Source organism: Macaca fascicularis, chromosome 6 (genome assembly GCF_037993035.2).
Source record: "Macaca fascicularis isolate 582-1 chromosome 6, T2T-MFA8v1.1".
NCBI lineage: Eukaryota > Metazoa > Chordata > Mammalia > Primates > Cercopithecidae > Macaca > Macaca fascicularis.
The window spans coordinates 79,872,702-79,899,367 of record NC_088380.1 but is presented as its reverse complement, the minus strand read 5'-3'; the positions used below and the strand labels follow the sequence as shown (position 1 = coordinate 79,899,367).

The window sequence follows — 26,666 nt, the reverse complement described above, 5'->3', positions numbered from 1 at the left end:
ATTATTTCCTCACTTTCCAGCACCTGGAATTAAACCCTCTATGAGCTCACCTGCCTGGGATCCTGAGACTCAACTTGCTCTAATTTATACCATGCTGTGTGAGCTGGACCTTTCCCCTAGATGCAATGGAATATTCAGAAGCATGATACAGTTATCTTCCTGATTTCAAGTGTGGTCCATGTCTGGAGACTCCTAATTTACATCCTACTTGCCAGATCAGATCCTGGGGACCTCCGCACTGGTCAAACCCACTTTTACCCTGCTGGTTAGGACACTATCATTTGGAAAGCACTATCATTTGGACTAGATTCCTAGGCTGGGTCCAAGCCTCTGACTCCTTATCCGTCATTGGCCCATTCCTGTGGTACGGTTTACCTCACGGGGAACCTAGTATGGACTGACTATGCCATGAATCAGGACCATTCTTGGATTCTTGCCTTCATGGCTTCCACCATATTCTAAATCAAATGCACTCTCCTGCCATTTGGGAAAACAAAGAGTTTAGCCTATTCCAGGTTTATTCCAACTCACCTGGCTTGGTCTTCTTCTTGGGCAATGTAATTTTAGGATATAGACCAAAATCTGTTAAGCAAAAGTACTTTACTTTGGATTTATCCTGAAATAATTCTGCAGAAATTTTCTGTGGAAGACTTTAAAACAATCACCTGTTTTGGTTTGTTTGCTCTCCTCTACTTCATGAGCTGTTACCTAAGGATAAGAAGAAACATAATAGGGCTTTCCAGAGTTTTCATGTAAGGGTCCCCCACCCTCACACCAAGTAAAGTTTAGAGAAATGGTATGAGGTCAGAGCAAGAATGGGGTCACGTCTGATCCTATCCTACATACTAGTTATACTTGCTCCAATAGATGCATATTTTTTGACATTTTTTACAGCCAAGAGTTGGGGGGGGGGGTTCTATTTCAATAAAGAGAAAAAAACTATTTTATTTTATTTTTGTTTTTTTGAGACAGGGTCTCTCTGTCACGCAGGCTAGAGCACAACGCTCCAACCCACTGCAGCCTCAACCTCCCAGGCTCAAGTGATCCTCCCACCTCAGCCTCCCAAGTAGCTGGAACTACAGGTGCCTGCCACCACACCCAGCTAATTTTTGTATATTTTTTTTGTCAGAATCAGACTTTATTTAGCAATCTGAAAATGTGTTCTTCTGGCTTTAAGTTTTGCAAAATGGGTCATAAGTCAAAGACACATTTGTTCACTATCTCTTAGTATGTGTGATTATGTCTCTGTATAGACAAGTGTCTGTCTATAGATGCTTTTGCTTTTTATAGTGATTATAGTTCCACTTTAATGTATAAAGTCTTATTCTAGTAATGCTAAAACCTGAATTAAATATTCCCTGAGTCTAGTGTTCTCTTCTCCCCAGCCTGCCTCCCTCCATCTCTCCCATAAGGCTGCTTCTCCACCTCCATTAATGCCAGGTCTTTAGAGAGCACCAGCATTCCTACTGAGAACCCAGGGATGGTTGCTGGCTCTTATATCCCTCTGACCTATACCCTCTGGTTGAAGAGCTTCTTTGGGGAGGTGTGGGGTAAGAGGAGTCTTGGCAGTTTCTCTTCAGAGTTGTGCATTTTCACTGGTAGGTACCTCTTCTTGAGGTTCAGGTGCTGTGAAGTTGCTCTGGTCTGGTACCATGGAGACTTTAAACTGGTCTTGGCCCTCTGAGGAGTCAGCTAAGACAAGCTTATTATCCTCTTCCTTATCTTCCATCTTCTTTGCCTCTCCAGGTTCTGAAGCAATCTGAGATGTCATTAAGGTGGGAAAAGTGCAAAGTTCTTCGGGGTTCTGATCGTGGATGTTTTCATTTTCTTTGGCCTCAGGAGTTCTTACTGGTTTCTCTGGTGGTTCTGGATTAGGAGAGACCTCTAGGGAGGTCCTAGGACTTGGAGTCTCAGTCCCCAAGGAGACCCTAGGGCTGGTGGGTGAATCCCCTCAAGAGGCTGGAGGGCTGGAGGGTATGTTCCCTGAGGAGGGCCTGGGGCTTGGAGTGTCTCTGGGTGGAGGAGGCCTACTAGGGGGTGCTGAGGTCCTCTGGAGAGAGGCTCTCTTCTTTGGTTGTTCAGATCCTTCACTTGTGGTGCGAGTTCGGAGGACTACTTCTGTGGCAGATAATGCAGGCTGCCTTGAAGGACGCAGGGCTCTGCCTGGTGATGGAGCTGGGGAGCTAGGGAGAACTTCCTCCTGGGACTTGCCACTCTCAATGGTAGGCGAGGGCTGGGCCTGGGTGGGGCTATTGCAGGCTGGTAGAGGCTCTTCTTCCTCAGAGAAGCTTGCTTCAGGTTCTTCCTTTTCTATTTCTTCATCTTCTAAGGGCTCCTTGATCTCACAATTATCTTCCCCCTGGGCTGCATCAGGTGCCAGATCTTCAGTTGTTGAGACAGATTCACGCTCACTCTTCAAGGAAAGTGTAGAGGGACTAGTAGGTGAGGTAAGAGGACTGGAGACCACAGATGTTTGAACCGGGGGAGAAATGACTAAAGAGCGCCTGCTGCTGCTTGATAGTCCCTTTACCACAAACACTTTATTGGAATGTTGCTTCTCCAGTTTGCTCATCACCTCCTAGAGATTGTGGTTCAGCTTGCTCATTTCCCTGTAGAAGACATCCCTCAAGTTGGAAATGTTTTGGAAGATGGTCACATAGTAGCCAATGTGACTATTACAAAGAATAGGCAGCTCCTCTAGTAGTTCTTAGTTCAGATCTTCAAACACAGTCTGGGCTTTGTTGAACTCTTCCTCTGTTTTGGAAGTCTTGGCCTCATCTTTCTTCTTGGCATTCTGCACTGAGTCCAGGTGATGTCGGGCACCATCATAATCCACGAGTTTTCAACCCCGCTTGGCAATTCCCTCCTTAATATCACTGAACTGGGCCAAGTAGTAAACCAAAGGTGAACGATTTGAACAAAGCACTAACAACTTCTACCAACAACAGGCAGAAGACCATAAGCTCTACAAGGACCTTGAGAACTTCCTTAGTGCAGCTAAAGTGATGCATGAAAGTTCAAAAAGAGTGTCAGAAACCCTGTAGGAGATCTACAGCAGCAAGTGGGATGGTCATGAGGAGCTGAAGGCCATTGTAGGGAATAATGATCTCCTTTGGGAAGACTACGAGGAGAAACTGGCTGACCAGGCTGTGAGGGCCATGGAAAACTAATTTTTGTATTTCTTGTAGAGATGGGGTTTCGCCACATTACCCAGGCTGGCCTCAAACTCATGCAATTCACCTGCTTCAGCCACCCAAAGTGCTGGGATTACAGGCTTGAGCCACTGCGCCTGGTGATAAAACTATTTTAAACTGGAGAGAAGTGGATGGAATCAATCAAACGTTTGTTGAGCCTACTATGTGCACTGATTCACTTATCCCGCAAGTATTTATGGAATGCCTGCTCTGTGAAGTCCTCATGCTGGGTGAGCCCTGCCTGAGGATGCAGAAACTAACAATAGGGCATAATCTTACTGACATGGAATTTACTGGGCAGGACAAACTTATGTCAAACACCGGCTATTATTGTGTCTGTGGCTGGATCATCCTGACATCTTGGTATTTCAGTTGCTGAGTGGTGATTGTATAATTTTTGTGATTTTTATGTCTTTTGTGAGGAGGATAGGAAAATAGGTACAATTTTACCATCTGTTATTTTGGAAGCTGGGAGGATAAATGAAAGAGATGAAAGATAGGCTAATTGGTTTGCATATTTAACAGTAGCTTACAAGAAAAAAGAGTTAAAACAAAAGGTCAAAATGAGAAAGACAAACATGTATTGATGCTATGCACGCTCTCCTGGTTTTCCAACAGCAGTTAAATGGAAAATCAGAAACAATTTTACCACTTCACAATAGTTAAACAAAGAAAACACTACCAAGAACAAAACCCTCCCTCCGCTACCTTGAGCCCACTTGTCTCCCCTCTTGCTGGTGTCTCTCTCTTTCCCACAGACAACACTTTCCAGTCCTGGCACTCCTACAGTACGTCAACAGAAATAAGAGCATGTGCCCAGCAGCTACAATTAGCTAGTCACTGAGATTGTGAAAACCCATTCAACTCCCTGGTTTAGGCTAAGTGGCATTTTCAATATATCTGTGGTACTGAGGAAAAGCAGGCAGGAACAAAGACACCAGTACTATCTCCAAATAAGAATAAGGCTTCAGTGTCCCTCCACTGGGATAGCAAAAGGATTCAGGACCCTGACACACATGCACAGGTGTTGTCTTTTGCAGACCAATTTGGCCACATTTTGCTGTGGTTTGCATGGCACCGTGGAAATCAGTGTGGTCCCTTAGGAAAGAGGAATGGAGGATCTGTCAGGAAACCTGGATTCTGGAGCCAATGCTATGGCTTCCTCGAGGCTTCTGAGTCTCAACTTTTCCACCAAGTGAGGACAGTAATGTTCAACTTCTTACCTCTCAGCACAGAAATGAAAATTAAATGGGTTAATATGTCAAAGTGATTTTTCAAATCGTAAGGTATGATGCCTATAGGAATCATTAACACTGAATGACACTGTTGAATACCAAAGGTTTCTAAATGCAAAATGAGGCAACTATATAGGAGTTTATTATACAAGATTATGCTGCAAATCTCTGCACTGCTGCAGAGGTTATCTAGCATTTGAAGAGATACTGTTTGAGGCTGGTGGAGCCAAAACCACTGACAATGATAAATCTACAGCGTCAGAGGAAAGGACAACACAGGAACTAATGATGTTGCAGAAGGTGCTGAGTAGTTGGCATAACCAAATCCAGATGTCCATGGAAGAAGGGCAGGGGACATTTCTGACAATTGAAATGTACAAACAAGCCCTGAGCCACCATCAAGTGAAAGACGTCCCTCCCCTGCCTACCATATGGCCAGAGGGGCTTACAGGTAGCTCAACCGTGGGACGGATTTGGCCTCATCCCTTCCCTTGCTCACCTGGCACATAAAACTAACAAAAATCATTGCTGGAAACAACCCAAATGTCCCTGACTGATGAATGGATGAGTACAATGTGGTACATCTCTATAATGGAATATTATTCAGCCATAAAAAGGAGTGACGTATTGATATATACTACAGTATGGATGGATCTTGAAAATGCATGCTAAGTGAAAGAAGTCAGATACTATGTGACTGGTAAGACACATAATATGTGACACAAAAGGCCACATATTGTGTGACTCCATCTGTATGATATGTCTGGAACAGGCAAATTCTAGAGACAGAAAGCAGACTGGTGTCACCTAATGCTGGGGAGTTGGGGAAAAAGAAGAGCTACTGCCAATAGTGGTTGTTGAAAATTATCTAAAGATTGATCGTGATGATCGTTGCATGTATCTGTGAATATACTAAAAACCATTGAATTATGTACTTTAAATGGGAAACTTGTAATTTTTTTTAAGTCATGTTCTCTCTCTGACCTGTTCCTAACTAACATTGGCATTCTCTGGCCAAGGTCAACAGCATCACACAGTTAAATCCACTCTCTCCCATTAGTGCTCCTATGAAGAGATGGCTGTGTGTGCAGGGACAGGGCTCTGAAACCTGATTGCAGACACATGCTGCAGTTTTTAGGCGAGACTTCCTCAGGCACTTTTAATAGTCTGTCTTCCTTTAAGCCTCTATTAAATTAGAACAATTTAGGTATTTTGCGTTCTCTGTTTTCTTTCATGGTCTTCTCAGAATCAGATTAGAGAGACAAAAATAAACCAACTCTCTGCTTTCCAAAACCAATGACTATTTAAAATGGATCTGTCTAGGTTAGGGACAGACAGCCTTAGTCCCAACCAGTAGCCACTAGCTGACATTTCTGCACAAACCCACAGTTATCACCTTTGCTCTTACTTATACCTTATGATGTTTCCCATTTACCCAAAATACATCATTCTTATTACTCTTTCTCTCGTGGACTCTTCTCTTTCTTAGCAGTTTTGTGTGGGTGTTTGCTTATATCCCCATATCCCCCACCTCCACTGCTCCATAGCTTGCAAGCTTCAGCTCTGACAGTGAAGTTCACCTTCCTGGCCCCAGAACCTGGCGCAGACAAGACCTCCAATAAACATTTACTGAAGACATAATAGAGCCCTCAGAGTGCTGCTTTGGAGGTGAGTCATGATCAAGATTGCCTCATTTCCTTTAGGTAATAAGTAATATTTAGTCAAAAGAGTCTGAGCTCCTCCACCTGTCCTTAAACCAAATTTGTAGCTAGCACACATTTCCTCCCAAGTGTTCTTCCCTTTGGAGAAAACCCATCGTCTATGGGGTCTTGAGGGGTTGATCGTTTGGCCCCACACCTGGTCAATGATATGGCCAGTGGTTGTTATTCTGGCCACTTTGATTGGCTAAAGGTTGGGCACATGACCAAAACTTGGCAGATCGGAGTCCTCTTGAAACATCTCCACCAGCACTTTCAGGAAAGATGTTCTAAGACAGAGTTTCTCAGTATTGGCCCTCTTGACATTTTGTTCTGGATAATTGTCTGTTACGGGAGCTGTCTTGTACATTCTAGGATGGTCAGCAGCATTCCCAATAGATGCCAGCAACAAATCCCAGTTGTGACAACCAAAAATATTTCTAGACATTGCCAAATTTCCGTGGTGGTAGGGTGCAAAATTAACCCTGGTTAGGAACCACTGCTGTAAGATGTGCCAGTGAGGACAAAATAAACTGGACTTGTCTGCATCTGTGCTCCTTGTGGCTCCATGGAAGGAAGCTTCCATGGAGAAGCCATCTGCAACAAGAGAAGTTGAAGTCAGCAGAAAAAGAGAAAGAAAGTTGAGATGTGGAGAAAGAGACCTAATGATACCTGTTAAATTTCACTTGAATTTGATTTTGGGGGGTTACTTGCAACTAAAGTAGACTCCTGACATCCATCCATCAGCTTAATCCATAACAACCCAGTTTTTCTTCTAGAAACCCATTTGCCTATTCTAACCAAACAAGACAAGCTGGTCAAAAATGTCCATGATCAGGCCAAAAAAAAAAAAAAAAATCAGACATAAAAACCTCCTGCCCATCCTTGGATACATCTTGATCAACTTTTGTATTCTTCATATCTGTTTTAGCATAGTGTGGGACACAAAGTAGTTATCTTCCAAAAGAGGTAAGAGAATCTCCTGGCACTGCCTTAACAAATTATCACCAATCCAGTGGCTTAAAGTAGCAGAAATTTATTCTCTCATAGTTCTGGAGGCCAGAAGTCTGAAATCAAGGTGTCAGTAGGATTGCTTTTCTCTGAAGACTCTGACAGAAGCCTTTTTTGGTTGTCACAACTGAGGCTTGTTGCTGTCATCTACTGGGAATGCCTCTGCTCCATGCCTTTCCTAGCTTCTGGTCATTGCCAGAGTCCTTGGTGTTCTTTAGGTTGTAGCTGCACTGTTCCATCTCTGCTCTCATCATCACACGACCTTCTTTCCTATGCATCTCTGTATATGAGAGTCCTCTTCTCTTACGAGAACATCAGACATTGGACTTAGGACCCACCCTATCCTGTATGACTTCATCTTAACTAATTACATGCACAAAGACCCTATTTCTGAATAAGGTCACATTCTGAGGTTCCAAGTGAATGTGAGTTTGGCAGGATACTATTAAACCCTATGCAGTTGGCAGAACAATATCTTATATTTGTAGAGAATTTACAGTTTCTAAAGCATTTTTAAGAAAAGAAATAGGGCAGACAGTTATACAAGTCCCATTTTTTCAGGTTCCCTATGATGAGTGAAGAACACTGAGCTCCACAGAGTGAGCTGGAGAACCACTTGACACCGCCAGCTGAGAGACTGGTAACAGTCCAACTGCAGACCACTATCCCTCTCTTCTGTACTCTGCCTCAAATTTTATCTGCAGCCTCAGCTCAGGGATCTAAATGCTCACTATCTTGTTTTAAGAGCCATCTGAATTTCCATTTGGAATTCCATCCAAAGCAATACACCACCAAAGCCAGCCAAAGAAACTGCTATTTATTTTTCCAGTTTATTTTGCAACATGGGCATGCATTTTTAATGCATATATTAATCAAACTGCTTTCTAGATGCTTTGACCCAGAAGCTAAGTTCAAAGACTCCAACAAGGCACTGGCAATGGCAGCCAGAATCTTGGCATTTAACGGTTATTACACATCAAGGGTCTTTGTTCTCATATGATCACTAGCAATGGCTCCTGGATGGAAGCAAATGAGAAAATAGAGGTAACTTTGCTTTGCTTCATGGCCAAATCCTGGGGTGAAAAAACTCAACATCACTAGAGAATCTTGGAACATTCAAGAGTTCTTTAAAATAAAATAACTCATTACTTCATGATCATAATATCATATGGCAGGACTAAAATCTAAACTGAAGCTAAAAGTAGAACTCTGGGAATACATTTTGAAGCACGGTCATGCTTACCTCCAGTTATCAATGACAGTCATTTGAAATGTTGGATTATCTCCACCCATTCTTGCTTTCCAGTAAGAAATAGGACTTGAATTTCATTTGTGAGAAGGGACTCTGTTTTCTCTCTACTTACTCTCAGTATCTAGCCAACTGAAGAATTTGACAGAGTGTTAATTCTCCCTAAGATATACTGTCCTCAGGTAGCAGTTATTCATCAAAGAAAGACTACAAATAGCGCTTTAAGTGAGGATTTACTAAAATCAGTTTTTGCATTGTAGACATTAGCACTGCCTGTGTCTATGTTTACCTAGAGTTAGGATGACAGATGAGAACCATGTTTTCCCCAGGATCCAGTCCCAGAAGTTATGGTTTAAGCTTGGGAGGAAGACATGAAGGCAAGCTCATTGAATTGTGCAGACAGACGAATCATTTGTTTGGATTCAGGGCTCCATTTTACATTTTACTCCTTACGTGGACAGATAACTTTGTTCTTGACATTCTGGACAGGGGCAGCCCATCCTCACAACTCTGATCAATTTGCACCAAGAGGGTGAAAAGTCACAAGACACTCAGAGTTGCTGGGTATTTCACTGGCCTAAGTCCACCTACAGACTCTCTCTCTCTCTGTCTCTCTTTCTCTCTCTCTCTCTCTCTCTCTCTCTCTTTTTCTTTTTGGAGGTCTGTGATTTCTGAGACCCCTGATTCCAAGTAATCCAGACCAGAAATATTTTAAGAGCCCCCAGTCAGTGAGCTGGTTCTTTTTGCCTTCTAAAGACCTGTTGTCAGCAAACAAAATACCCTAGCCAAAATAAATGACATTTTTATAGGCAGGACTTTAATCACCTGAATCAGAAAAAGAACGTTTATCTCTCCCTAACCTAAAAACCCACCAAACTATATCAAAACTACCAAACATCCATTACTGAGATGTGAAGAGCACATATTTGGTCTTGAGCTGTAATGTGTAATTCAAGCTTTAAACACACGTGTGCTTATGTAAAACTCTATAACCATCCCCCAGAAGATTTTATGCCATGATTACACCTTTCATAACACTGTGTTAATTCATAACTTTTATTTTTTTCTTTGAATAAAAGAGGAATGCAAGTAGAAAACTGAGTTGTAAACAAAATTTTAAATCTCAAAACAGAATTCCGAAGATGAAGTTGATAATTCTGCCATGAGAATAATATGTAATTGTCAATAACTTGGGTGATGAGGAAATGCAGAAACTTCCACACAAGAAGAGAGTATGAGTCAACAATTTACAAAGTTGAAGTCTAAAAGAAATGCTGTGTCAACATTTATAACGCCCTAAAGTAAATGGAGAAGGTTGACATGAGCTCATTTACCATAATCTGAGCTGTGAGAACAAGGGTCTCATCATCTTCATCATTGGTGGTTCCCAAACAAATGGAAGATTTTAACAGGAATGTACAGGCTGAAATTCTAAACAGATTTAATACAGTTAGGCTTCAGGTTAATATGCAGGAAGCTGAGAGTTCTGCAGTGGGATGAAAGAAAAGTTTGGGATGGATGGGAGAAAGTGTAGGTCACACTTGTTTTAGAATTTGCTGTGAAAAGACTGTCATTAGCAAAGACAAAAACCTGTGAAGAATAAACCACAGGTTCAACAGAAAATGATATAACTTTCTTTTATTTTTTTTAAACAGCTTTTTGTGGTACTTCTGACTCCTACACACAACACTCAAGGGTCCTATCACCTTTCATAATCTTGGACAAATCAGGTCATCCAGATGGATTTCAGTTCTGCATGTGTACAAAATGAAAGGTTGAATAATCTCCAAGGGCACTTTGAGCCCTGACATTCTATGCTCTTATTCTTTAGAATCATTTTGGAATAGTGGAACAATGATAGACCCTGGAATAAGAGAGACAAGTATTTAAATCCTAGTTCTCTTCCTTAATAGCTGTCCACTTTTGAACAACTACTAAGTTGTTCAAAACTGTGTAAGTTTATTGAGCTCAAATTTCTTAACTGAAAAATAAAAATAAGAATCCATCTCATAGGGTTTTATGAAGATTAGCTCTAACATATATAACATACCTAGCCCAGTGCCTGGCACCCAATGCACAGTCAACATTAGCCTTTTAGATCATCCTGCTCACCAGTTCCCCTTCCCAGCTTTCTTCAGATTTTACTGAATAGACTTGATTCCCGACACATCACACATCCTATATAAATACCTCTGTTTCATCATGCTAACTTTGTAATAATTTTGTTAGCACTATTTTAGTTGACCAACTTTATGCAAATCCCAAAACAAATGCCCAGCAAATTATGAGCCAGTTTCGTAATGTTAGAGATCCAAAGGGAAGGGAATACATAAAAGTCTGCACTAAAAACCATGGCTTTTCCACGGCTATGGCAAACTACACAGGAAACAGATTTCACAGTTTGGAAATTATCAAAGGCAAAATAGACCATTTGGGCTCTGGGAAAAGCATTTCAACCCCAAAGGATAAGAACAAAAGGAAAATAGTAACTACAACAAATGGCCAGATTCAAAGGTCCATTTTACCTGGGTTGAAGCACAGAAACCTAGAGCTGAAAGGGATGACAGCTAATTCCAGACTCCTTATTCTATAGATGGAGAAATTGCTTGCCCATTCATTTCTTAGCCCCATACAGCACCTCCTATGAAGCCACAGTAGCCTGAATTTCTTGCACACAGGGACATAAGATTTCCTATGTGTTGGTGTGAGTGCCTCCCACCTTACTAAGTAAGAAGACCCAGATTACTGTTCAAAAGCAAGTGGTTAAGAACTATCCAATTACCAACAGTTTGGATAATACATGCATACATAAATTATGTATATGCATTTTGTATGTGTGTATATAGTGCAAACGTATTTAATATATAAATAACAGTTCTATCATTATAAGATAGGTTCAAATAGAAACCCTAAAGATACTACAATAAAAATTAATGTTTTTGTGGAAAATTTCATTTCTGAAGCATTCTTCAGATATTTTTTAATGCAACATTAATCCATGTGCTCTAGGAGTCAAGACAGAGCCCCCAAGCTCAAATAATCCAGAAAAAGCCACCTTCTCTACTCTCACATCACCCGTGACAGGAGTGATAAGGAAGCAACAGAATGCTGCATGCATGTGGCATGAGGCCCACACCTCTAAAAAACACAGTCCAGGCCCATGAATTGCTTGGAAACCATGAAGTCTGAGCCCATCATGCCCTTCATCACTTTTCCCATCTGTTACAAAGTCTACTAGGTGATCCATCATCCTGACTCTAATCTCTGAATTATTTTTGGCACTGAGGCAATTCCCCACCATCATGCTTCCTCCCCAGAATTTCTATTTGGTTTTAAATTTAACTGTTTTATGCCACTTTATTGATATTCTCTATTTGGTGAGAAATTGTTCTCATATTTTTCTTTGGTTCTTTAGACATAATTTCCTTCAGTTGTTTGAACATATTTAAAATAGCTGATGTAAAGTCTTTGTATAGTAAGTCTAATGTCTGAGCTTCCTCAGGGACAATTTCTATTGATTGCTTTTTTTCTTGTGTGTGAGCCATACTTTCTTATTTATTTCAATGTTATATAATTTTTTGTTGGAAATTGGATATTTTAAATAACATAGCATGGGAACTCTGGAAATCAGATATTTTTCTCTCTCCAGGATTTGTTGTTGTTGCTGCTGTTGCTGCTGTTTGTTTATTCAGTGACTTTTCTGAAGTAATTCTATAATACTGCATTCATTGTCATCTGTGGCTGCTGAAGTATCTACCTGGTAAGCATGGTGATCAGCAACTAAGTAGACAGATATTTTCTTTAACTTATGGAATCAATAAGTCTTTGCCGAGAAACTCTGTATGCATCTTGAGAGAGGCATCAACACTCCATCAGTCAGTTTACAACTCTGCTTCAGCACTTACCTCCTGCCTGGGCACAGCCTTAAGGTCAGCTAGAGGTGAGAGCACAAACCCTTCTCAAGTCTCTCCTGGGCATGTGCACAGCCTTACACATGAGCATGGCCTTCTAGATTCCCAGGAATGTGAAGGACCTTTTTAAAATGGCTTTTGGTCATTTCATTTCCCAGATTTTCCTTTTAAGCTTTTTGATTGGCTTATTGTTTGGTCAAACTGTTATCTATCATCTCAGGTAGCTAGGATACTAAACAATTGCCATTGATTGTTTTCAACAAATCCTCCTGGAGAAAGCGGGCAAGCTCTGACTCAGGTTAAATAAAAACAAACATTGTGAGTGGGGTCTTCCATGAAACTAACAGACAGGTCAAATAATGACAATTCTCTGTAAATGGAGCTTTGGAGGAGCTCCAAACCCACTTTGCTCCCTCCAGAGACTGTCCAGCTGCTGGTTTTCACTGGCATCATGAGCTGCTGCTTTTCAAAACTACCACAGAGCTAGAGAGAACAGGATCAGAATAGGGCAAATTAAAATGCCACAAAGTCCATGATTCTATCAATATTTATCCAGTTTTCTTGTAAAAACCACTCTCTGGATTGCTGCAAACTTTTAGCTGATTTACAGAGTTCTGAGGAAGTGGATCCTGACAAGTATGCCAGTGTTCTAATTGTTTTTATGAAGAAGAGGATTTTTGAAAGTCCTTATTCTGACATTCTCATTGATATCCCTGTGGGCTAGAGTACTGTCAGAGCTATCTAATGTCTCCTGTCTGTCTTCTCTCCAATCTGTCTGTATAATGCTGCTGAAGTAATGAACAATTCTAATGATGTCCTCCCTCGCTTAAAAACCTACAATGATTTCCCATTCCTTTCACTAATATTGAGATATTTTACTGTGGAACAAATATTCTCCATGATCTCGTACCCACCTACCTTGCTGGCTTCATCTCCCACAATTCACCTTAACTTCCAGTCAACTGGACTGGCTGTCATTCACAGATCAAAATCCCCGGCCTCCTTGGTGACACATCTGATCTTTTCAGCAAGTTCTCTCTTTCCCCACCTTCTTTACTTCCAGAGCCTTTCCACTGTGCTTTCACATGGCGGGGATAAAGTACATTCAGTGGCTCAAAACTCAAGGTTTTTTTTTTCTATAATTTCAACTTTTATTTTAGATTCGGGAGGCACATGGGCACATTTGTTACACGGGTATATTATATGGAGGTTTGGGATATGATTAAACCCATCACCCAGATAGTGAGCATAGTACCCAATAGGTAGTATTTCAACTCTTGGCCTCCTTCCTACCTCCCCACTCTAGTAGTCTCCAGTGTCTATTGTTGCCATCTTCATGTCCATGAGTACTCAATGTTTATCCCTCACTTACGACAACATGCAGTATTTGGTTTTCTGTTTCTGCATTGATTTGCTTAGGGTAATGGCTTCCAGCTGCTTCCATGTTGCTGCAAAGGACATGATTCTGTTCTTTTTTATGGCTGCAAAACCTTGATATTAAAAGTTAGTTAGACCCAAAGAATCTGGAATACTGTACAGACCTCATGATGGTATATTTGCATATATCCAGACTCTCTAATGATCTTAAAAAAATCAACAAGCAAAAAACAAATAATGCCATTGAAAAGTGGGCAAAGGACATGAATAGACATTTCTCAAAAGAAGACATACTAGTGGCCAACAAATGTATCAAAAAATGTTCAATAGTACTAATCATCAGAGAAATGCAAATCAAAACCACAATGAGATACCATCTCACACCAATCAGAATGGCTATCACTAAAAAATTAAAAAATAACAGGTGTTGGTGAGGTTGCAGAGGAAAGGGGATGCTTATACATTGTTGGTGGGAATGTAAATAAGTTCAGTCACTGTGGAAAGCAGTTTGGAGATTTATCAAAGAACTAAAAATAGAACTACCAATCATCCCAGCAATCCCATTACTGGGTATATACCCAAAGAAAAATAGATCATTCTACCAAAAAGATACATGCACTCATGTTCATCACAGCACTATTAACAGTAGCCAAGACATGGAATCAACCTAGGGGTCCATGAATGGTGGATTGGATAAAGAACATGTGATACATGGAATACTATGCACCCATAAAAAGAATACAATCATGTCTTTTGCAGAAATATGGATGCAGCTGGAGGCCTTTATCCTAAGTGACTTAACACAGAAACAGAAACCAAACACTACATATACTCACTTATAGGTAGGAGCTAAACAATGGGTATACATGGACATAAAGCTGGGAATAAGAGATACTGGGGACTGCAGGAGGGAAGATGAGGAAGGGAGCCAAATGTTGAAATCCTTCCTATTGGGTACTATGCTCACTACCTGGGTGACAGATTCAGTCACACCCCAAACTTCAGCATCAGACAATATATCCATGTAACAAACCTATACATGTGCTCCCGAATCTAAACTAAAAGTTGAAATTGAAAAAAAAAAGAAGAGATAAGTTCAATGTTTCATAGCAGATAGGATGACTACACCTTAAAAAAATGTGTTGTACTCAGGTGGCAAACACCCTAGATACCCTGACTTGATCACTGCGCATCATATATATGTAAAAAATTTCTCACATGCCTCATAAATTTGCACAAATAAAAAATAAAATTTTTATTAAAAAAAATAGGGTAGTGACTAATGTGACGTGAAACACAGCAAGACCTAAACCAGGGGCACGTGATGATACAAAATACCAGGGAAGAAATGGATTCCTTTAGCCTCTGAGGTAAGAGCTGGAGTTTTAGTGCCATGCCAAAATCAATTCTGAGGAATCTGAATAAGAGATTACCAAATGCTATGAAAGGCAGTTAAAAAGGTTCTAACTTGGAGATAAAGATCAAAGTTTAGGAACCTGCGAATCAGGGAGTAATAGGAAACAGGTGATCAGATTTTGCTCTGGAGGTCAGGGTTTATCTGGCCCTAAGCTGTTTTTAATGGACCAGGGTGCTCAAGCCAGTCTTGGCCTGTGACTTATTGCATGCCCCTCTGGCATCCGATAGATCTCTGCAACATGAATGGGTGGTGCTGGCTCACAGACTAGCCTTAATATGGACAAAAAAGAAAGAAATTTACTCTACAATTCAATGATGCTAGTCAGTGGCACATTTCTTTCCCAAGTCCCAAACACATTCACATAGCCTGAGACTGCAAGGCAGATATCTCAAAAATAAACTTCTCAAATGAAAGAAAATGGATTTTAAATTGCAGAGGTAACATTTCTATTTCATGCCATCTGTTATAACTCAAGTTTTTCCAGCTAATGGATTATTCATCAGAAATGACGAAAACATTTTTGAGATCAAAAGTATGTTATTGGAAAGAAAGATATTCAAAAATGTTAAGATAATTTAAAAGTGTTGACTCAATATATTTTTTCTCTTAAAACTTACAGATATTGATTATGCATCAGTGTACTTGGATAGACCAAAATGATGATATATTAAGCCTTTTCCTCAAATAAACCTAGAAATGTGAGTGAACATTTTATTTATTTTACAAATCTCCTTGCACTACTACTAAAGTGTGGGCATTTACATGAAGAGCATTCTACCTTGCAGATTCCCTTCAGTCTGACATGATAGACAAAGGTAGCTGACCAAAGATTAGGAGACCCAGTTCCTGGTTATCTCTCTGTCTCCCCTCTGCAGACCCAGTTAACCCTAGTGGTCTAATCTGATCAAAGCAAAAGTCTCAAAGTCCCTAATTTCAATCCCAACCAATACTGACTGCTGATTTGTATCAGAAAACAATTAGGATTTCCTAAATTAGGGCTTGTACAAGTACCTCAGAATCAGAAGGAATCAAGACATTCAGTCAACCACATGGTGTGGTTAAGAACAAGACACAAACAAAAAATAGTACAAGATATCTACCATCAGCCTCCCTACATAATCAACACAGCAACGTTGTTCAGAGGAGAAAATGAGATTTCAGTAATATCTTGACTTAATATCCACATACGGCCAACTAGAAACAAATGGTAGGGGAAAGCTTTCCCTAACATGATAGTTAGAAGGTAGCCATTGAGTGGTCTGTCCTCATTCACCTCTGCTGACACGGATGTAGAAGCTCTTTCACCCACCTGCACTGCAGGCCTAACCCCACTCACATAGTGAGCAAGTACCCAAGTCAACAAATGACTAACTGTAGCATTCTAGCTTAGGGCAATTCCTATGCTCACTTCATTAGACAACACAGGGGCCTCGCAATGGGTGACTAAACAAAGAGGTATAGGACTCTGCAGACTCCCAATTTACAGAAACGCATAAATGTCCTCCTCTAAGCAGGAGATAGACCTGGTGGCATCTGTCTGGGTGTTGCCATCATGCCTTCAACTTCTGATGCTCTTTTTTCCTTTCTTTTATTAGTGATGGAATGATGGAAATTTATAGAAGGAGTGTAGGCATTTGTATGCAGGTAAGCACCATCTTTGACGTCTTCTAGGCTGTTGCCACACTCCAAAGCAATGGCTAGGCTTTGTCCCCACTCTGCCTATCCTAGGAGAAAGTGATTGACACACTTTCCTGTAGACTGTAACTGTATTCTATGTATAATAAAGATTTACTACAATGGGAGGAGGTTTGCTAACACTTGCTGCTTTGCTGAACAAGTGTACCCGCTTTGCAAAACATTGACTTACGCAAATGAAAGAACAGTGGCATACTCCGGGAGTGCTGACTTCATTTTTCTTCACAATTTAAAGTCTACGTTGTGGATAATTTTAGCATTAGTTAGGAAAATGTGGCTACCTTTAAATACAATGCACTGAAAATAGCACAAGAGGCCAGGTGTTTAAGTTGACATACTAAATCTGTAACTCTTTAATTGTATTATCTTAACTCTTTAATTGTATTATCTTGGTCACATCTCTAAACTTCCTTGGCCTTTCTTTCTTCAAAATTAGGGTGACTGAAATGGATTAGTGAGTGTAAGACTGACTATGCATTCGAATCACCCGTGAAAGTTATAAAAATCACAGACACCACTGCTCAATCCAAACCACTTACAGTACACATCTCTAGAGTGGGCACCTTGGACAAGCTTCAAGCTTCCTTTCCTTTTCTGTTTTACAATCCTTGAACTCAATGATAATTTTGAAACCATTTATCCATTCAGTGGATATGTATGCAGTGCCTATTATGTGCCAGGGTTTTATGAGGTGAATTGAGCTCTCACCCCTAATTCATACATTGAAGTCCTGACCCCAGTGCCTCACAATGTGACTGTGTTGTATTTGGAGATAATCTTTAAAAATTAATTAAGTTAAAATGTGGTCACTAAATCATTCTACTATAAAGACACATGCCCACATACATTTACTGCAGGACTATTTACAATAGCAAAAACTTGGAACCAACCCAAATGCCCATCAATGGTAGACTAGATAAAGAAAATGTGGCACATATACACCATGGAATACTATGCAGCCATAAAAAAGAATGAGTTAATGTCCTTTGCAGGGACATAGATGAAGCCATCGTTCTTAGCAAACTAACACAGGAACAGAAAACCAAACAACGCATGTTCTCATTCATAAGTGGTAGTTGAACAATGAGAACACATGGACACAGGGAGGGGAACATCACATACCAGGGCCTGTCAGGGGGTGGGGAACTGGGTGAGGGAGAGCACTAGGAGAAATACCTAATGCATGCGGGGCTTAAAACCTGACGAGTTGATGGGTGCAGCAAACCACCATGCCACATGTATACCTATGTAACAAACCTGCCTGTTCTGCACATGTATCCCAGAACATAAAGTAAAATAAAAAATAAAATAAAATGTGATCACTAGGGTGGAACTAACTTAATATAACTTGTGTTCTTATAAGAAGAGAAAATTATACAAAGGATGGTCATGTGAAGACATAGGGAGAAGACAGCTAAGGAGAGAGGCCTCAGAAGAAAACAACCCTGCTGACATCCTGATCTCAGACTTCTGGCCTCTAGAATTGTGAGGAGAGAAATTTCTGTCGTTTAAGCCACCCAGTCTGTGACACTTTGTTAAGGTAGCCCTAGCAAACTAATATAAAGGATAATACACAAGATTCTGGGTGTAGCATAGGACAAAACATGGAAACAGGCCACCCCCATGGAATTTACAGTTTAGCAAGAGTCAGATAAGAAAAAATTACAAATTATGCTAAGCCACAGGAACATTTAATACAAGGTGCTATAACAGAGAATGCCAAGACAGGTAGTACTTGGCTTACGTTAGATGAGGTCGGTAGAGAAGGACTCTCTGAAGAAGTGATATTTATTAAAAGCTGTTATGTTGAGACCTAAAGGCTGACAATGAGACAGCCATGTAACAGCGAAAGGAAGAGCCTTCCACTCAGAGAAACAGGAGAGGCAAAGGCCCAAGGTAAAAAGAAAATATGTGTATTTGGGGAAGTGAAGTGCCTCTGTGGCCAAAATGGAGTGAGTGATGAAGGGAGTGACGTGAAATGAGGTTGGGTAAGTGGGTAAGGGGCCAGTCTGTTGAAATCCTTGGTAAAGAGTTTGGATTTTATTTCAAAAAAATTTTTTTTAAAAAAAAGCAAAGAGACTTTAAGCTCGGCTTCAGACAAACCATGTCTAACAGTACCATCTTTTTATTTAAATCACAAGGTTGTGGCCAAAGCATCGCCCCACCTGGTTGCAGTGCACCACACCGTCTTTCGTTCTTTTGCGAGGTACAGAAGCCCCCTTTGTCAGGTTTAAAATTTACATGATGGACTGAGATGAACAGAAGGTTACTTTTAAAATTTTTTAAACTTGAACACAAATTATAAGATCCTATTTTCGCTAATGATTGAATAAAATTTACTCTCATTTTTAAAAACACAATTGAACACTTTTAAGCGGGAAATTTATATTTATGTGTAATGGAAAGTAAAATAAGGTTCTTGCAGTCTCAGCTTTGGCTGCAGCATAAAGACAATAGACACCATTTCATGAAATTAGGCCCATGCTGATATTTCAAAGGGGTATTTTAAAAACTGCTTCAAGGACACCTAAGACGTGCTCCTACACTAAGTATGTAGAATCAGGATTTCGAGATTTTAAAAGATGGCTTATTCTTGTTTTTGTTGTTGTTGCTTGGTTTTTGTTTGTGTTGTTTTTGTTTTTTCAGAATTTTTGGAGAACGTTGTAGGAATGCTCTAAGCTCCACCATATATACATTGTCCAGAGCATCATATTTGTGCACTATATTAATGATATATATTATCATTAATAATTAAATTAAATTAAAACAAATTAATTTGGCTGAATGAGCAAGAAGCAGGAAGTCTACTGGAAGCCTTCTTAAGGTACCTGCATTCCAGAGGATGGAAGATAAACCCCGAGGAAACTCAAGGTCTTACCTCATCCTGAAGGATTTTAAGGATCCAGTGGTCTGAGGTAATGCGAGGACATCTTTAAAGTGGAGGATAAGACAAATACTACAAGATCTCACTTACATGTGGAATCTAAAAAAGCTGAGCTCATAGAGGCAGAGAGTAGAAACCTGGTTACAGGGGGCTGGGGCAGGGTGCTGGGGAGATATTAGTCAAAGGGTTCAAAATTTCAGTTAAACAGGAGGAATAAGTCCAGGCAATCTATTATACAACATCGTAACCATAGCTAACAACAATATATTGTACGCTCGAAAATAGCCAAAAGAGTAGATTTTAAGTGTTCTCAACACAAAAAAATGATAAAGCTGTGAGGTAATGCATATGATAATTTAGCTCAATTTAGCCATTTCACAATTTATACATATAATCAAAACATATTATACCTCATAAATATATATAGTTGTATTAGTCAATTAAGAAATCAATGTTAAATATTTAGGCCAGGCGCGGTGGCTCAAGCCTGTAATCCCAGCACTTTGGGAGGCCGAGATGGGTGGATCACGAGGTCAGGAGATCGAGACCATCCTGGCTAACACAGTGAAACCCCATCTCTACTAAAAAATACAAAAAAAAAAAACTAGCCGGGCGAGGTGGCAGGCGCCTGTAGTCCCAGCTACTCGGGAGGCTGAGGCAGGAGAATGGCGTGGACCCGGGAGGCGGAGCTTGCAGTGAGCTGAGATCCAGCCACTGCACTCCAGCCTGGGCTACAGAGCGAGACTCCGTCTCAAAAAAAAAAAAAAAAAAAAAAAAGAAAGAAATGTTAAATATTTTAAAAATTAAAAAAATAAAATGAAGGACAAATTACTACATCTTGCATCTCCTACCGCTAAGAAGGAACTGCATTGCCTAGTAGGCTTAGGTTGAACAACCATCCCAGCTTGCCTAGGTCAGGGGAATTTCTGGGACTCAGGATTTCCAGGGCTAAAGCTGGAACAGTTCCAGGAAAACTTGTCTGGTTAGTCATCCTAGAAACATCTTATTTTTTTAAAGCCACTTACAGTCAAGTATCTGTTTCTTGCAGCTGAAAACATTCTGACTCATACTATTTCAAAGTCTCAAAGAGAACCCCTCCCCACCACCCCCCACCACCAAGTAATAACTCTGTAAATGTCTGCAGATTTAATTGAGCTCTGAGTTGAATTAGTTGTTACTGAGTTAAAAGAAGGGCATCTCTGTCAGTTATATCCTAAGTGTCTAGCACAATCCCTAGACCATAGATGGTATTTGGCAAATATCTGCTTAAAGCCAGAATGGCTTCAGGATCTTAGGAAGCAAAAGGGAAATTTTAGGAGTCCAGACGGAAGGCTGAAAATGAGAAAAACTAGTTCAGTGAAACTAAAGTTCTGGAATAATCTTTCTGCTCAAATGGACAAGGAGGAAGCTGCCCCAGGCAGGGTCAGAGAAATAGACTCTGAAGAGGACTCTAGCCTCCTCTGGTGGCTCAGAAGGGAAGGCAGTGTGCCACTTAGGAGTCTGTGCTAGGGAGGAGATGGGGAAGGGGAATGTAAAAGACAGCCGCAAGAGATTTTCCTTAGCAAAAAGAGAAAGAATATGATTTCTGGTAACTTTCTTAGTAAGAATTAAAGAACTGAATCAAAGGAAACTAGAGGCTGTCTTATCTGTACTCACAGGAATGATGCGCTCCCAGGAGTGATGGCAAATGACAGCTCTCATGGGCTTGCCCTCAGCTAAAAGGGGCTGACTCACCCAAGGTCAAGCCTCAATCCTGGGAGAAGCTTGTATTCAAAGGTTTGTCCATGCAAAGAGTATAGAAGCCCAAGCCCCTCAGTTCCACTAGGGGCAGCTCTGAAAGGCCATCTTGGCTTCAGGGCTCCCCACGGAACTGAGTAAAGTTTTTGTTTAACTGTACTGAAGTCCAATAGCTTCTTGTCCTGCAGCAGCTCTCTTTTCCTCATTGCCACAATGGTGTTGATCCAAGAGCATTTCCCATTGATTTGGGACATGCAAATCTCCTTCTCGGAGTCTGCTTCTTAGTGTCAAAAACTGGGAAGGGTCTGAGATGTTTACCCTACTTGTAAGCTAACAAGTTCATAGATGCCAGCAGAAGACACAAGACTCCTGATTCAAGAAGAAAGAATGTTAGCTGACATGGTGGCACAACCCTGTGGTCCCAGCTACTTGGGAGGATGAGGTGGGAGGATTTCTTGAGCCTAGGAGTTCCAGGATGTGCCTAGGAGTTCCAGGCTGTAGTGCACTACGATTTTTGACTGTGAATATTTTTTAAAAGAATGTTATTACTCATAGCATAGTAGCTAACATGAACTTCTGCTTAAATTGATTTTCCTTGCTTCTCAAATCCCACAGGTGATGCAGATTTCACAATGGGTTTGCATCACAGCTGAGAAACCCTGAGCTTGGGAAATCTCAATCTTTTAAAGAGGACTGCTAACAAATCTGCCTATCCTTTGCCCCAGAGGGAGACATGACACTTATTGTACTGGTCTGGAAATTGGTCTTGGAGGCAGATACTGTCTCTATTTCCTACACCTCTTTGCCATATACACATTCTTAAATAAATAGTTCAGTACAGAGGCTAATAAAATATTATGTTATAGTTGAGTAAGCTGACAAATTGATAAATGTACCATCAGCACAAAATATTAGACATCCCTGGACTCTAATTAGGGTTTGGGGATGGGAGGGGACAATAGGGGGAGTATTTACTTGGAAATCTCTAGAATTTCTTTTGCACAAAGAGCCACACTTTAGAACAATCAGCATTAAATTTCTTGTATGTGTAACAGCTTAAGCTGGTTATGTAATAATTTTCACTTGTTGAGTCATGAATGCATTAACAGATGCTCAAAATAGCCTTTATTCTATTGCTAAGTGTCTTTTGTTTCCTTGAGTTTCAAGTGTTATTTCACATCTTAAATGCTGCAAAGATTTATTTTATCATTTTTTATCATTATTAATTGTACTATGAAGATTCAATATTTTTGCACACTAGAATGAAGTACATTGTTGCTAAGTTCTGTACAATATGGTTTTTTCTTTTTCTATTTTAATGTTTCATTATTAATTTTTTATTTATAATTGACACATAATAGTTGAACATACTTATGGAGTACAGTGTGATGTTTCAGTACATGTATACATTATATAAGGATCAAATCCGGGTAATTACAATATCCATCCCTTTAAACATTTATTAGTTATGTATGGTGACAGCATTCAAAACCTCCTCTTCTTGTACAATATGTTTTTTAAGTTCATCATTTAGGTAAGTTTGCAGCACAGTCAACAAGCATATATCAACCCAGTTTTACATTGTAAAGTAAATATGACCAAGTCCATCAACACTATGAGCAATACCCAATAGTTAGAAAAGGCAAGTCTTCCTTTAATGGACATATTGAGCCATTATCCTATGATGTAATGATGTTGCTTCTGTAGGATATTATTTAGCTATGTAAAAAAGTATATTATTTTTTATTGGAGTTAAAATAGTCTCAATTATGCACAGTTTGATATCAATGATATAAAAGCAATCATGGTGCAATCAAGCAAAATGGCATTGTTGGCAGGTTCCACTTAATATTCCCAGATTATCACATTGGCAAAAGTCAAGCATTTATGAGTGTTACTGCAAAGCCAATCAAATAGTCCATTTGCATGGTCCCCTTTGGTGTTTCTCAAAAGTTGATGCTCACACCCCGGGAGCATGATTAATTCACAGGGTTATTTTTCAGTTTACCCTCCTGAAGAAAATCTCCCAAGACTAGGGTTTATCTTCCTGAAGTTCAATAGCATCCAAAATCACTTTTGTTGATATCCAGTCTTTATTAATTTTTATTAATCAGAATTTGCAATTTCTTGCATATCCTTCAATTATCAGACTAATAAATGATACCATTGTGAAAATTCCATTAAATAAAGTGCTCAGACTATTATCCGCTCCAGTTAGTTCTATTTCCCAGTTAACAGGATAAACCAGAAATATACCTGAAAGGAATGTTTGTTAAAAAACCTTTATAAACATATAATGTACTTTAAAGATTTAATAAGTATCCCAGTAAAAATAATAGCTAACACTATGGATTACTTGCCAGGGGCCAGTCACTCTCTTTATATATATATTAACTTATTTAATCTTCACAGCAAACCAAGGAGGTAGCTACTATTTTTCTCTTCATTTTACTGACAAAATTACTAATTTCCTCAGATTGAGAAATTAGGTGAAATGAATGGTGATATGGTTTGAATATTTGTCCATTCCAAATTTCATGTTGAAACATAATCCCCAGTATTAGACATGGGGCCTGGTGGGTGGTGATTGGATCATGGGGGCAGATTCCTCATGAATGGCTTAGCGCTATCCCCTTGGTGATGAGAGTACTTGCTTTGAGTTCATGTGGATCTGGTTGTTTAAAAGTGTGTGGCACCTCTCCACTCATCTCTTTTGCTCCTTCTCTCACCATGTGAGATCTGCTTCCCCTTCACCTTCTGCCATGAATTTAAGCTTCCTGAGATCTTCACCAGAAGCAGATGCTGGAGCCATGCTTGTACATCTTGCAGAACCATGAGCCAACTAAACCTCTGTTCTTTATAAATTACCCAGCCTCAGGTATTTCTTTATAGCAATGCAAAAATGGTCTAATATGGATAATTGGTACTGAGAAGTGGGGCATTGCCATAAAGCAACTTTTGAACTGGATAATGGGCACAGGTTGGAAGAGTTTGGCGGTTTCAGAAGAAGAAAAGAAGATGAGGGACAGTTTGCTCCCATTCTCACCATGTGAGATGCTAAGACAGTCTTAGAGACTGGTTAAATAGTTTTGACCAAAATGCTGGTAGTGATATGACAGTGAAGTCCAGGCTGATGAGGTTTCAGATGGAAATGAGGAACTTATTGGGAACTGGAGTAAAGGTCATCCTTGTTATGCCATAGCAAAGAACTTGGCTGCATTGTGTTCATGCTCTAGGGATCTGGAAATTTAAACTTAAGAGTGATGATTTACAGAATCTGGTGAAGAAATTTCTAAGCAGCAAAGCATTCAAGATGTGACCTGGCTGCTTCTAACAACCTACGCTTAGATGTGGGAGCAAAGAAATGACTCAAAGTTGGAACTCAGATTTAAAAAGGAAGTAGAGTGTGAAAGTTTGGAAAATTTGCAGTCTAGCCAAGTGCTATTAAAGAAAAGCCCATTTTCAGGGAAAGAATCCAAGCGGATCTTGGTAGAGATATTTGCATATCTAAAAGGAAGTCAGGTGCTAGTAGCCAAGAAAATGAAAAAAAGGTACTGAAGGCATTTTTCGGATATCTCTGAGGCAGCCCCTCTATTGGTCTATGTGCCTGTTTTTGTACCAGTACCATGCTGTTTTGATTACTGTTAGCTTGTAGTATAGTTTGAAATCAGTTAATGCAATGGCTCCAGCTATGTTCTTTTAGCGTAGGATTTCCTTGGTTATTCAGGCTCTTTTTTGGTTCCACATGAATTTTAAAATAGTGTTGTTGTTGTTGTTGTTGCTTTGGTTTGTTACTTGAAGAATGTTATTGGTAGTTTAATAGGAATAGCATTGGATCTGTAAATTGCTTTGGGCAATATAGCCATTTTAACAATATTGACTCTTCCTATCCATGAGCATGGAATGTTTTTCCATCTGGTTGTGTCTTCTCTGATTTCTTTGAGCAGTGTTTTGTAATTCTCATTATAGAGATCTTTCACCTTTCTGGTTAGCTATATTCCTAGGTGTTTTATTCTTTTTTGTGGCAATTGTGAATGGGATTGTCTTTCTGATTTGGCTCTTGGTTTGGCTGTTGTTGGTGTATGAGAACGCTAGTGATTTTGGAAATTGATTTTGTATCCTGTAACTTTGCTGAAGTTGTTTATCAGCTGGAGGAGCTTTTGGGCCAAGACTATGGGGTTTTCTAGATATAGAATCATGCCATCTGCAAACAGAGATTGTTTGACTTCCTCTCTTCCTATTCAGATGTGCTTTATTTCTTTCCCTTGCCTGACTGCTCTGGCTGGGACTTCCAACCTTGTGTTGAATAGAAGTGGTGAGAGAGGGCATCCTAGCCCTGTGCCGTTCTTCAAGGGGAATGCTTCCATCTTTTGCCCATTCAGTGTAATGTTGGCTGTGGGTCTGTCATGGATGCTGTTATTATTTTGAGGTATGTTCCTTTGATACCTAGTATATTGAGAGTTTTTAACATGACACAGTGTTGAATATTATCAAAAGCCTTTTCCGTGTCTATTGAGATAATCACGTGGTTTTTGTCTTTAGTTCTTTTTCTGTGATGAATCACATTTATTGATTTACATATGTTGAACCAACCTTGCACCCCAGGGATGAAACCTACTTGATCATAGAGAATTAGCTTTTTGATGGGCTGCTGCATTCAGTTTGCAAGTATTTTGTTAAGGATTTTTGCATGATGTTCATCAAGGATATTGACCTGAAGTTTTCTTTTTTTGTTGTATCTCTGCAAGGCTTTGGTATCTGGATGATGCTGACCTCATAGAATGAATTAGGGAGGAGTCCCTGATCCTCAATTTTTTTGAATACTTTCAGTAGGGATGGTACCAGCCCTTCTTTGTACGTCTGGTAGAATTCAGCTGTGAATCCATTAGGTCTTGGGCTTTTTTTGGTTAGTAGGCTATTTATTACTGATTCATTTTCAGAGCTTGATATTGGTCTCTCCAGGGAATCAGTTTCTTCCTGGCTCAGTCTCGAGAGGGTGTATGTGTCCAGAAATTTATCCATCTCTTCCTTCTAGTTTATGTGCATACAGGTGCTTGTAGTAGTTTCTGATTTTTTTTTAAATTTCTGTGGGGTCAATGGTAGCATTTACTTCATCATTTCTAGTTGCACAAAAACAATTTTTAAAGTGTATCAAAGACTTAATGTTTCCTGCAATTTTTTAAAATTTTAAGTATTCTACAATGAATGTTCTCATAAATAAATGATTTTGTAGTCTTCTAATATTTTTCCCCTTAGGAT

General features: G+C 39.9%; 1 pseudogene; it reads right to left on the bottom strand.

Moving 5' to 3' along the window:
• Positions 1-1,116: 1,116 nt before the first annotated feature.
• Positions 1,117-6,991, bottom strand: LOC141407123 (bridging integrator 2 pseudogene; annotated as a pseudogene).
• Positions 6,992-26,666: the final 19,675 nt, after the last annotated feature.